Source organism: Lepidochelys olivacea (assembly GCF_965140295.1).
Source record: "Lepidochelys olivacea isolate rLepOli2 genome assembly, chromosome: 5".
NCBI lineage: Eukaryota > Metazoa > Chordata > Testudines > Cheloniidae > Lepidochelys > Lepidochelys olivacea.
Window position 1 is genome coordinate 118,379,791 of NC_140415.1, and position 14,109 is coordinate 118,393,899.

Below are 14,109 nucleotides of genomic sequence, written 5' to 3' on the forward strand. Positions count from 1 at the left end.
TCTTCCTCCACATTGAGGTAGGGGGCAAATTTATGAGCTTACATTGTATAAATTTCTCTGCTGTGCAAGACAATATTATTTTGGGTGTACTTTCCAGAGGGGAGCTGCACTTGAGTGCTGGATGATTTCCGAGCTGAGTATTCTCATGGAGAGCTGTTTGCAGACTCTGTGTGATTCTACAGCTGGTGCGTCCCTACCTGTGTGTGTGCCTGATTCAGCAAAACAGGGAAAGGGAGACCAGGCTAGTGGAGCAGGCAGGCTCAGTGAAATCCCAGTACATCAGGTGGCATCCTAGAAGGGGGGTCCAACCCACCACACCAGAAATCCCTATCAGAGTCCAGAGGGATTCTGATTCTTTTGTCCATTAACCATCTATTTTGGAGTCCTGAAAAGCTCAATAATCTCCTTTCTCCTACATGAGATTACTCAGGAACATGGACTCACTGCGATTAGTATCTCAGTGACACCCCGATGAACGTCTCCTTTTCCAACTGTGCAGCCATTGCTATTAACATGGTATCAACAGTGTTTGGAAGAGATAATCAGGTGAATGAAGAACTCTCAGCTCTAGCATAGTTAGGGAGAGACTGCAGCAAGGTTAACAAGGAGGAGAACTGGTTAAGGTCAGAGTGTTCACAACAACTGTGCGTATCAGACCAGACGTCATCTCGTCTTTACGCCTGGATATGCAGGTTGTCACAGGAGTGAGGAATGCTTTTGTCCATTTCATTGGTCAGGAAGCTGCATATTCCCCTCCCCAAATCCACTCAGACAAGAATCTCTCTACTGTGGTCCATGCTTTCAATTCCTCCAGGTTAGATTATTGCAACTCTCTCTTCTTAGGGCTGGTTGTAAATCCCACAAGAAATCTGAAGTCAGCACAATATACATAAGAGCACATTTTAAACACAGGCCAACAGCAACTCACTGTATATGTGCTTCATGACTTCCATTGTCTCGCTGTTAACTTCAGAACATAATGAAAAGGGCTGGGGTGAGATCTAGAGTTGGGTGGATAACTGGATTTTTTGGTTTGGAGGCAGTTTAAAAAAAAAAGTGGTTTGGGCCAAACCAAATCTGAAATTTCTCAGAATTATGGAGGGCTCAGAGAAGTCCATCACAGATCTGTTTCAGAGGGAAGGATTCAAACCTAGGTCTCCAGCATCCCAGATGAGTGCCGTAACCATGAGATCAGGGTTACCCTGGTAGTGGCAGTAACACTACTTCTACTGCTAGCTATTTTGTGAAAGTCCAGAACTATTCTTGTCAAATTTGTGAATGGTTTTGGGCCCTTCCGAAGCTGCATTGTTCATTAAATTAACTATCCCATCAGAAAAGTTTGCTTGTACATGCACCTCATGTAGAAAAATGATACATCCATACACAGAGGCAAGAGTGCATACAGGATAGGCAGCTACAAGCAATGTAGTGTGTGTGTCCATTGCTGTACAGTTATCTATCTTATTAATTATCAGAATTTTCTGTGGCCGCAGAATTCACTGCAGAATCTTGCCTCTATAGATTCTGCCATGGAATGGCGCAGCAGAATCTAAGCATTTCCGTAGCCCTTCTGGTTGCAAAGGTATTCTTCAAAAGTTGAGCCCAATATAAACTGATGGAGTGTTGCCTTCCAGAGTCTGCAGATTAACACATTCGTGCTGAGTGCAGTGAACTGGTTCTCTGATTTGAATGGCAGATCATATCTGAAACCCAATGAAGACATTTTCAATGTTTTCATAGTTAACTGATTCACCCCTATTTTAGGGGATATCTCCAGCTAAGACGTGTATCCTTGTTGGATGGTGTGAGAACTAGTGGAGTGGGTGGCTACTCTCAAGAGTTACTGGAATGAGGGATGAGAATTTCAAATCCCTACCAAGGGGGAGGGGAAAAGGAGATGCATGCCCCTCCCCACCCCAGTGTCAAAAGCCTTGCAAAATGCCAAAATTCCCGTCTGCCTTCAGGCCTCCCTGGGTGCCAAAAGCTCCAGTTGTTCCCTACCACCTGCCCAAATGTCTGGCTTTCCCTTCACAAACCCTACAATGTGACTATGTGTTTTCAATGTAAAATTCTAAGGTACATTGAATATGAAATGAAAAACAAAATATCAATTTAAAATTAAAACAGTTAACCCCACGGAAACTGTAACTGACTGTGTTATAGATTATTACAATTAAAGCTGCTGTAAAAATTCCAGAATGGGGAGGGAAGGGCTGCAGACCACAGGGGCCTTGCTACTTTTTCTAGGCCATGCTTTCTGATCAGTAACACGGGGACTCCATTTTCTTATGCAAATATGTAAAAGACATCTTTGATACAGTCATTGCTATGGTGCATGTGACATCCACGAAATAGTTAACTTGAAAAAAGGTATATTTCCAGGAATTGCTACAAACAATGCCCTGTGGTCTGCTCCGTTTTGGAAATCCAAAGTTGACCTTACTGTCATGCATTCAGTATATAATGAACTAATACAATTTATATTGATGGTGCAATGCTTGCCATTTCATAGACAGAATATATAACATTTATTTGACATCCTCCTGGGGAATTTTATCTGGTTCTTTAAGAACTCAGAACTTTCCCCCCACCACCTGCAGTTAAGCTAAGCACTAACTAAACTCAGCAGACCTGATTCTGCCCTCACTTGCACCACTGTTACACTGATCTAATGGCACTGACTTAAATTAATCAGTCCTCATCCACCCTAGTTTAACGGAGGGCAGAATTAGGCCCAGTTGTTACTTTTCTATTTTATCTCTATATCTTTAGGCCGGAATTTTCACAATTGCCCAAGAGATTTAGGAGCTCAATCCCATTGACTTTCTGAGACTTGTGCTCATAAACTCTTGAGGTGCTTTTCAAAGTTTCCCATTCCAAGGCTATCGTTCCACAAACAACGGTTGCACTACCATGCTGGAAATTTAACAAAACCAAAAAACCACAGATTCTCACCCAATGTCATAACTCTTTTTGAGCTCCAGCATTGCTTCCCATGGAATTGCTGCACATTTGCTATGATAGCTCTGCTATATATTGCTAACAAGCAGGATTTCCCCCACATTTTTATGAATTCAGGTTTATTCCCTTCTGTTAAAAAAAAACCAGCGTAAACATGGATGACGCATACTTAACACAACTAAACATTTAAGAGCTGAACTCTGCCCTCCATTATTTGCCATGTACCCTGTATTGTGAAAAAAATCAGCCACAGTCGTTGCATAAGCCGACACATGATGAGTTGCAAGGCTGTTCAGTGATGGGAGGGCAGGTTTAAGCCTTGCAAGTTCAAGGTAGATTATTCTATCAAGGCAGTACCTCACAAAGTTGTAGGAGGAATTCAAGGGATATGGACTGTGTTTGATTTTAAAAGGTTTACTTTGCAAAATATCCGATGCTTAGTTGCCTTTAGATTGTGTATTTTGACTCATCCCTGGAGAGCTCGCGAATGCATCAGAAATTCATGGCCTGCAGATCTCTGCTGGGATAATATTCAATAAACATCTGGGACAAATATCATATTAGAGTGTGTTTCCACAGAAATGATGATCTGGTGTTCTGCAAGCCATGTGCATATGGAATTAATACTCCAGAAAGTGACAGTGGTTGTAACAGAAGTGACAATAAATGTGCCTCCCTGTAACATGTTGGGCACTGCACTTGTGGAATATAATGCTCAGCATAACTATTTCTTGTCATATGTGTTATGAAGAAGAATGGTAACAATTTGAAAATAGCCTTCATTATTCTACATTTTGTTAATGTGGCAGCTGCCTTTAAATTTTTCAGGAACAAGGTATTCTGGAATCATCAGAATGAGTCAGCAAAGAATAATCTTTCACAGTTATCTGGCAGGGAAATGCACACACTAATATGTGAACAGAGACCCAGATCAGTGTCACTCCATTGAATCTGTTATGGTGTACACCAGCAAAGGATCTGCCCCATAATTTTACTTCCCCTCCCCCAAAGTTTTTAGGGTATAATACTGCAGCATCAGTTACACTGGTAAAATGGAGGAAAACAAATGCAGATCAGTATCAGTAATTCAAAAGCCATTATAATTCATTCTAAATACTAGTCACTGATCATGAATTCACACTGCTGTAATAATCAGCACCCGTATAGACTAATCCATTGCTCTCAATTACATTTCTCAGTCTTCAAAGATGAGTAAACCCTAACCCTTCTTTTAATAAGCTGAAAACAAATCCTTAATATTACTTTATAGATTAGAAAAATTCTAATCAAATTGCACTTTATTAAAGACAGCTTTAATAAATTATGATTATATTACATTGCTACCAAAGTTTGGCACAGATTTATTATATCTTGGATTCCCTTCTTTTATCTTCTGAGTCAATTTATTTTATTTTTGTTAAGTCAAATATATGTGAGAGTGTCCATCTCTGTCTTTGTTTTATAGTGTCGACATAAAAAACCTAAGTCATCTTCTCACTCTCAGACAGAATTTACATCAGCATCCCTAAATCATTTACCACTATCTGATCCATTAATTTTTATCTTGCATGGGCATAAATGGCATCCTATATTCTATAGTATTCTGTGGCTGAATTGATTCTACATATTTAGGGCCCAAATCCTGCAAACACTTATACACATGCTTAACTTTAAGCATGGAAGCAATCCCATTGGGATTGCTCAGATGCACAGAGTTAAGCATGCACATAAGTACTTGAGGTGTCTGGAATCGAGTCTAGAATTGCCTGCTTGTTTAAAAAGAAAATTAGAAACACAAGCATTTATTGAACTGAATCTTCTGCTAGATGCACAAAGGTAATTACCTGGAGGTAATTGCCCACTTTCATAAAAAATGATTTTATCACAGTTCTCTAAAATTGAAGTTTAATTAAAAGAAATAGGACAGACTTCGTGTCTGTAAGAGAAAGAAATGTTTTGGGAATTTAGGTCATCATCTTTAATACCACAGCTCAGCACCTGCTGCCACCTCTTGTGTACAAGAGCAAAGCTCTGTAATCAAGTGTATAGAGGAGGACAGTGTTGGAACAAAACTATAGTGAAAGAAACAAAGGGGAACACATATTAGGAAAATAATTATTAATATTTCTAGTATTTATTCCTCAAATAATTTGACATATTATATTTGACCAGCAATAGAGCTGATGAAATCGCACCAGTAAGACCTCATTATTTAATTTATTTGTTGAAAAACTGCAATCGTCACTGAGGACCAAATCCTCAAAAGTATTTTAGTTCCTAAACATCTTTGAGGATCTGTGCCTGAATAATGTATTTGGTAAATATAATTTGAGCAGTTCTAATTTTTCCAATATACTTTTCACAAACGTACATGATTTCTGAAAAATGAAATGTCAACACTTTATACCTTGTTCAGAGTGAGTAAACACAGGATTGGATAGTTTGGATAGTTAGTAAATGAACAGGGACTATTTTCACAACTAGTTCATAGATTCAAAGGCAGCCTTGAGAATATGCCATCTCCGACAGAAATACTCGAGAAAAAAATGGATTGCTAGTTAAGGTTACTTAGCAGTTTGAAGACACTTGCACAATAAGTGCTCCCGGGCTGCAGCTGCTTGTTGTCATTTCCAAATATAAAGGGCCTGCTTTCCGAAATGCATTCTGGGGGAAATTATTCCTATAAAACCCCACGTAGACAAGTGTCTATAGGACATAATCCATCATTATAACTGGCACACTGCTGCAGTGATAGCAGACAGTCCAAGGACTGAAAAGTTATGAAGCTGGAGCTGTGAAAGGTTCCTTCGTAAAAGGGGTGAGGCAAATCAATGGGACAATGTGGAAACCCATATACTGTTGCTATCGCTGTTATGTGGGGAGAAGACCTTAGTCTCCTGGGCAGTCTACCAGGCACTTTTGCCAACAACTACATTTTCTGGGGGAAAAAATGTTTAAAAAGAATTAAATAAAAAGAATCAGTCAATTAAAAAAAAAAGAAAATAAGAGGTCAAACAAATGCAGGGGATGTCCAGGCCAAGACAATACCTAAAAAGGGACAAAATATGTTCTTAACTTTAGCAAAAAGCCATTTTAACTAGTAATGACCAAGAATATACCCAACTACAACAAGTGGAAAATAGCCAACACATGTCATCAAAACACCGAAGACCAGATCCAATAGGAAGTAGTGGAGGCATTTTATGTTCTGCCAACCCCAGAATGCTCTGGGTGTTGGTTCCACAATAGGTCCACCCTTTTCACAAACTAGCTTGCTGTTCAGGACACAATTGCCACCCAAACAGGGAATGACACAGCAGGTTGCAAGAGAAGAGCTGAAATGAACAAGCTTCCTGCCTTCTGTGTGCCACAATTCCCCAATTCAGAAGGAGGGCTAATAAGTGTCTTCTAGGTGAATTCTGGAACAAAGCTGCCTGTCAAGATGGTGCCTTTAGGTCACATGACCATTTAAAATTGTTCCCTTGTTGACAAAAAATGAAAGGTCTTTTCTATAATGTGTTGGAGGCACCTTGAACCTGATGGTATCAATGGCAGCTAGGCTGGTTGGAGTCTGATTTTGCTCCTGAGATGCATGCAGTGTTGATTGAACAAAAGTGTCATGCCTAAATCAGCTTTATGGGGTTGCTACTCAGGTGAAAATACTTCCAATCAAAACAGGGATCAACCTCTGTGACTGGCTGTCAGGAAGGACTTTGGGTCTTTTGGGGATCCACCACCATGGAAGTCAAAGGGGCTAAGCAGGCTCAGGAACCACCAATACAGAGACAGCTATAGAACTGGAGACTTGATTACCTGCCATAGCATTCGTACAGAGCAAGACAAGAGGGAATGTTGTTTAAAGGAGCCTACCTAACAGCTAAAAATGTGTTTGGCTTTCTTCTGCGTTCTCTCATCCCCAATTGTGTGTGTGTGTCTGTGTGACATCAAGGAAAGAGGTTGTTGGATAGCTATTCTGTCGCAACAGGGGTCATCTGCATGATACGTTCTTAACACAAAGGCTAATAAGATTTTGGCTGATGTGACAGAATAGCTGAGTGACAACCTCGTTCCCTGACATGACGCACACATCCAGTGATCTGGTAAGCAAGGATTGAACATGGAACACCAAAGCTGTGGGGAGCACAGATACTAAATTGTTGCCCCGGTTTAAGGAGGAAGGGATATTGATTTCGGTCTCTCAGCATTTCAAAGGGCTTGGGGATTGAATTAGCTAGCTCCTGTGGATCAGCTTTGTTTTCTAACTCTCTTACAGTGGAGTCAGGGCAGACAGCCATAGGTGCCTACAGTCAAATGGCAGGGATGGATCATGGGGACTATGCGCATTCAGAAGTGGCCTTATTCCTCATATTTGATCAGACTGCAGAGGTATATCAAGAGAGGTTTTGAGGGGTTCGCAAAAGAGGGATTCCATCTCTCTCTTTGGTTAAGCCTGCACTGGTGGTAAACATAAGTTCAGAGCTCATTTAGGCTAAGATGCATCATAATATTCTGAATACGTAGTGGGGAAATGTAAACTCCTCTAAATCTTCCAGTTTCATTCTATTATTGCTCTGTGTGGTACAGCACAGCGTCTTGCTAGTTAGCACAGACTCCCATGGAAAATTCATATTCTCACAATAAGCACTTTTCCTCCTCCTGATCTGCTGATAAACGTATGAAAGTGCCTGCTGATTTTATAGTCATAATGGCAACTCTTTTTTAGCTTGGCTTTTCCTTTTGTACCAGTCTTGCTATTACCCTGATTATACAAATACACTCACTCATTTCCTTAAGATCCTGTTTTCACTGCTAAATTGGTATATGGTTTCCTATTACCGCATGTGCGCCAACTGTTCCAATATTGTTATGGGATGTAGAATTAACTACAGCTTCCTACCGTTCAAAACAGGAAGGGTTTTGCTTGGCAAGATTAGTAGTCAACTCTGTGGCTGCTAGACAAGGAAAACATGAAAATGCACAGTTCCAATGTGATTTAGCCTAAACCTCCTAGACATGTCACTTTATACCTTATATCACATAGCCTTCAGAGTATCACCAGGCTTCACTGAACAGGAATTTAGTGGTTCAAAAGGTCACTTTTAAAACAACTCATTATCTGAACAATTTTATAGAGTTGTCCCCAGACATCAATTCCTACAAAAGGAAACTGGCTAAACGGAGTTTTAAAAAGCTAGTTCCCTCCTTCTTCAGAGGCCTGTTCAGCTAGGGGGTCTCGAGTATGAGTTAGTGTGTTTCTAACACATGGGGATGCAGTAAATGGCAACCCACGAGCTGCTGAGGGGAAGGACTTCCACCACTAGATCACTATGGTCCATTATAAGTGACCCTGTCACATGCTCAGCTCACCTTTCCACTCTGCCTTTTTCAGTGGCAAGATTTTAGGAGCTGCAGGTTGTTGGTTCTTTCAGGATGCAAGGAACATGTCACTTCCCACATGCGGCATCCTCACCAATCAGCATGTTCCCTGATGGCTGCTCTCTCGTTCCTTTTGACGTGTGATGATGTTGGAATGATGCCTTTTTGCTCTAGCTGCTTCTCTGGTCATTTAAGATACTGACGTTGCCAGACAGATCAAAGTGATTCTGGGCTCTGATTTGGAATGAGATGTAAAGGTGGAGAATGGCACACACAAGATATAACCTACAAAGTATGAAGTTCAACTCTTGATAAAAAACTACATATAACTGAAATCAACACGTTCCCATGGAGCATTTTGGTTTTGACAAATCAGCATTTTTCTGATGGAAGAATGTTCGGTTGGAAAATTTTCAACCGGGTCTGACACCAATGTGGTTATAAATCTGTGTAAACACACTTGTCTCTACTATTCCTTTGCCCTTCCCCACATTTCTCTGTTTATTCCACTGTGGCATATTGTCTAAATCCTGGATTGAGAGAGCTTCCTGGGCAGGACTGTCTTTGTGGGTTTGGTGATTTGTTTGCATGAGGTTTGTTTATTTAAAAAGAGAGCTTAGTACAATAGTACCCTGATCCCTGTTTGAGATTCCTAAATGCTACTCCAGTAAGAATACATTAGAACCATAGTGTTTTAAACAGCTGAAACCCACTTGACTCTCCTTGGAATATAACCCCAAACAAAAATTATAGTACTTTATTGAAGTCATTTTCCTCCTCACTAAGGATATTTTTCACTCCAATTTGTCTGACACAAATCTGTGTTCCATTTAGGTTTTTAAAATAAACAAATTATTTTGATTTTGATTATTTTGTATTACAGCACTAGTTTTTTATTGAACTTTTCCAAGTAGGACTCAACCTTACCAAGAAGTATCCAGCCTTACACAGAAGCCACCATCAACTCCATGAGCTTGGGTATTATTATAAATATTATAAATTATTTTGATTATTTCTTTTCATAGAGTTTAAGGCCAGATGAGATGTTAGATCATTTTGTCTGACTTCCTACATATCACAGGCCATCAGATTTCACCAAGTTAGCCCTTTAACGGGCCTAATGACTTTAGTTAGACTACAGCATTTCAGTCCTCAGACTACATTGTTGTGTACCACACGCAGAGAACAGGAGAGACTAATGTGCTGCGAGTGCCCAAGGCATTCTTGATATATCAGGAAATTGATTGGGAGAGATCTATCCAGGTGAACCTACCATGGCGATCAATGCCCCATGCAGGAAAGGCAAAAAAACAAAAACCCAAGGTCCCTATGAAGCTGACATGGAGGAAAATTCATTGTGACCCCAAATCTGGCATTCAAACAGACCTTGAGCATGTGAGCAAGGCACTCCAGACAGGTACCCAAGAAAGAGGATTCTCTTTGCCACATCAGAGCCCTAGTCCATCCCGCCCAGTACCCCATCTCCTATGCTTCAGAGGAAAGTGAAAAACAAAAACAAAACTCAGAATACATGTGGCCAACTGTGCATCAGGGGGAAAAAAAATCCTTTCTGACCCCTGAAGGCAACTGGCTGAAGGCCTGATGAATGAGATTTGATAATAGTCATTGTCTTAATACTGAGATGCAAGTGTTAAGACCACGTTGAGGGTAGTGCAGGCAAACCTTCCCCCCATGGGCCATGAAGGAAGGGAATGAACAGGGGGATTGAAAGCATATCATTCTAAAAGATCTCTAATCTTGTTTTAAAGACACCAAGTAATGGAGAATCCACCACCTTCCCACTAAGCTGTGCCAATATTTAATTACCCTCACAGCTAGGAAATTACATCTTATTTCAAGGTTGAATTTGTCTAACTTCAACTTCCAGCTACCGGATTTTATTATGCCTTTGTCAACGAGATTAAAATACACATGGAAAAGATAAGTACCTATATGCAGTGATCAAGTCTCAAGCTTCTTTGATAAACTCAATATGTGGAGCTCCTTAAGTTTTACATCGAGATTTATGAGAGACTTTCCAGACTAGAGCTTGTGTCCCTTCCACAGAAATAACGTACTATTTTGTGTTCACTTTATGGAGCTGACTGCAAGGAAAGGAACCAAGCTCATGAAGTTGATGGTGCTTCTGTGTAAGGCTGGATACTTCTTGGTAAGGTTGGGTCCTACTTGGAAAAGTTCAATAAAACACTAGTGCTGTAATACAGCACACAATATGGTAATACTTTTTTGTTGGGTCATGATTGATCATGGTCATGACATTATGTTGTTTATTCAGTTAACAGGGGAGATTTATGCTGTAGCATTAACAATGCTGAAGTTTTAGACAAAGATTTTCCAAAGTGACCAGCAGTGATTAAAAAAAATGTTGCTTATAAACAGAGAATACACTTCAGATCTAAAAATTTCCGATGAAGATTAGAAGCAAAAGAAGAAAAGAAAAACAAACATAAAAATACCCCTTGTGTAAAGCATCCAAAAGCTGTTTAATTTTTTTATAAACTACACAAGCATAGAAAATGTTTAACTTCAGTATTTTAAAATGGCTCTAAATGCTGAATGTTGAAACCCCCAAATTGTTTTTTTTTAATGAAACACTGTTCCCACTCCACTAGAAAAGATACTCTGTGATGACAATTGCCTACCTTTTCCATTTTAGATGCAAAATTGTTCTAGGTTATTCATTTTTGTTCAGTTTCCTGGAAACTAAAGTGAGGTTTTTTATGACTGAAAGCAAAAAAACCACAAACAAACAAAAAACAAAAACAAAAAACCCCACAACCCCACACTAAATGTCCTTATCTACATATGCTCGATAGAATTCAAAACCACACAGACCCAGATTTCTCTCCTTTGCCAAGATTCTGCTCAACACAACAAAGGGGAAGGGTCCAGAAGGGAGCTGGATAGAAGTTCCCAATTTCCAGGGTGGATCTGCACTACTCAGAGCCCTAGCATAAATGAGAGTAACCTGGGGAATGCTTTAGTTTACATCAGCTGGCTAAGATCTGTAAGGGATGCTGCCTCTCTGGCCCTGACATGCCCCGTACACTAGCCGGGAGTAGGATGATGACCCAAGAGCCGGATATGCCAACTGTGCACCAGCTGAGAGGTCCCTCGATGTATCCTCTGTAACATGATATGGTTTAATTGATCAACCCTGTCTACATTAATACACAACAAATTAAGGGGACTTGATGACTAGAGAGATTAGCAAATTCTAATCACCTCCTTGTTTCCTGGCATTGGTCCTTACAGGTCCTAGGCTTGAATTAAAGAAAATTAACAGCCAGAATTTTTCCAACATCTGTCTTGAATTATGACAGATGCTGCTAATTAATGTCAACAGTTTGTTTTTAAAAACCCCACTACCATCACCAGGCAGCATTTGGGTGATAACATTAAGGGAAATTAGAGAAACTGAAAGGGCTATGAAAAAGACTAAGGGATGCTTTCAACAGAAATCAATCAACAAAAGTTAGACTAAAGTGGATGAAAAGAGATAACCTATTCCAGAAAATAACAGAACGCCACTAGCCGTCACCTTCAGCCCCCAACTAAAACCCCTCCAACGCATTATTAAGGATCTACAACCTATCCTAAAGGATGACCCAACACTCTCACAAATCTTGGGAGACAGGCCAGTCCTTGCTTACAGACAGCCCCGCAACCTGAAGCAAATACTCACCAGCAACCACAAGCTACACAACAGAACCACTAACCCAGGAACCTATCCTTGCAACAAAGCAAACTAGATACCATTAACGTGGGTTTGAATAGAGACTGGGAGTGGCTGGGTCATTACACATATTGAATCTATTTCCCCATGTTAAGTATCCTCGCACCTTCTTGTCAACTGTCTAAATGGGCCCCCCAACCTGAAGCAAATACTCACCAGCAACCACATCACCCACAACAGAACCACTAACCCAGGAACCTATCCTTGCAACAAAGCCCGTTGCCAATTGTGTCCACATATCTATTCAGGGGACACCATCACAGGGCCTAATCACATCAGCCACACTATCAGGGGCTCGTTCACCTGCACATCTACCAATGTGATATATGCCATCATGTGCCAGCAATGCCCCTCTGCCATGCACATTGGCCAAACTGGACAGTCTCTACGTAGAAGAATAAATGGACACAAATCAGATGTCAAGAATTATAACATTCAAAAACCAGTCAGAGAACACTTCAATCTCTTTGGTCACTCGATTACAGACCAAAAGTGGCAATTCTTCAACAAAAAAACTTCAGAAACAGACTCCAACGAGAGACTGCTGAATTGGAGTTAATTTGCAAACTGGATGCAATTAACTTAGGCTTGAATAAAGACTGGGAGTGGATGGGTCATTACACAAAGTAAAACTATTCTCCCCCCCCCCCCCCCCCCGCACTGTTCTTCAGACGTTCTTGTCAACTGCTGGAAATGGCCCACCTTGATTATCACTACAAAAGGTTGTTTTACCCCCCGCCCCCCCGCTCTCTTGCTGGTAATAGCTCACCTTACCTGATCACTCTCATTACAGTGTGTATGGTAACACCCATTGTTTCATGTTCTCTGTTTATATAAATCTCCCTACTGTATTTTCCACTGAATGCATCCGATGAAGTGAGCTGTAGCTCACGAAAGCTTATGCTCAAATACATCGGTTAGTCTCTAAGGTGCCACAAGTACTCCTTTTCTTTTTGCGGATACAGACTAACACGGCTGCTACTCTGAAACAATGGAACCAGATACTCAAAGAGCAGTTTGGGAATGAGGCCTAAGGAATATCTATTTAAGGACCCAGTTCTGGGAGTAGCTAAGCTGTTCACGCAATAGAACTTTGGCTCCCATATAAACCAATGGGAATTAAGGGGACTCTGCACCTCTCAGAAGGGGAGCAAGAACTTGTAGGGTCAGGACCTAAATCAGAGTTATCCAATAAGCACATCCATAATATAATATCAAAAGGTTCAATTTTGTATAAATATTAGAGCTACATATGGCTCTCAGACTCCAAGCATGCGAGCAGCTATGTACAAGAGCATCAAGAAAATCTTGTTATTAAAGAACTAAAATTGACAGCAGCAATAACAGTGAGAAAACAGAAGCAGCACAAGGTTTAAAGCGCCAGTTCTGTGATATTGAAATTGATGGATGAGCCGACAGAATCCAGAACACCTACACAGCGAAGGACATGAATCTCTGAAACACGACTGAGAGATGAGATATAAGGTCTCGTTGAGTGCCTCATTTACACAGGCTCACCTTACGGTTGGAGACTACAACAGAATGATATGGGAGCTCATACAACATGTGCACTGCATTTTGAAGAGCAACCATTTTTCCATGCCACCAAACCTGGAAGGTGAATTTATTAAAATATTATTATTATCCCCCAGCAAAGACAAATTCAGAGAATTTAACAAGAAAATATTTAAATGAAGAAGATTGAGCACTTGAGTAAACAAAAGTCTGGAGCACCTCCAAAGTAACATTGTATCGTGCTTAAGTTTTATGCCACCTGATGCTCTAGATCAGTGTTTCCCAATCTTTTTGGGTTGGTGATTTTTTATTCAAGGTAAAAAAAAAAATCACAATTGCCTTATATTTAGTAAAAAAGTATAAAAATTATCAGTGACCATAATGATAAGCCAGCATGAATTAGAATCATAGAACTGGGAGGGACTCCAGGACTCCAGTCCCCTACACTCAAGGCAGGACTAAGTATTACCTAGACTTATCGGTGTGTGTGATTCAAGAGA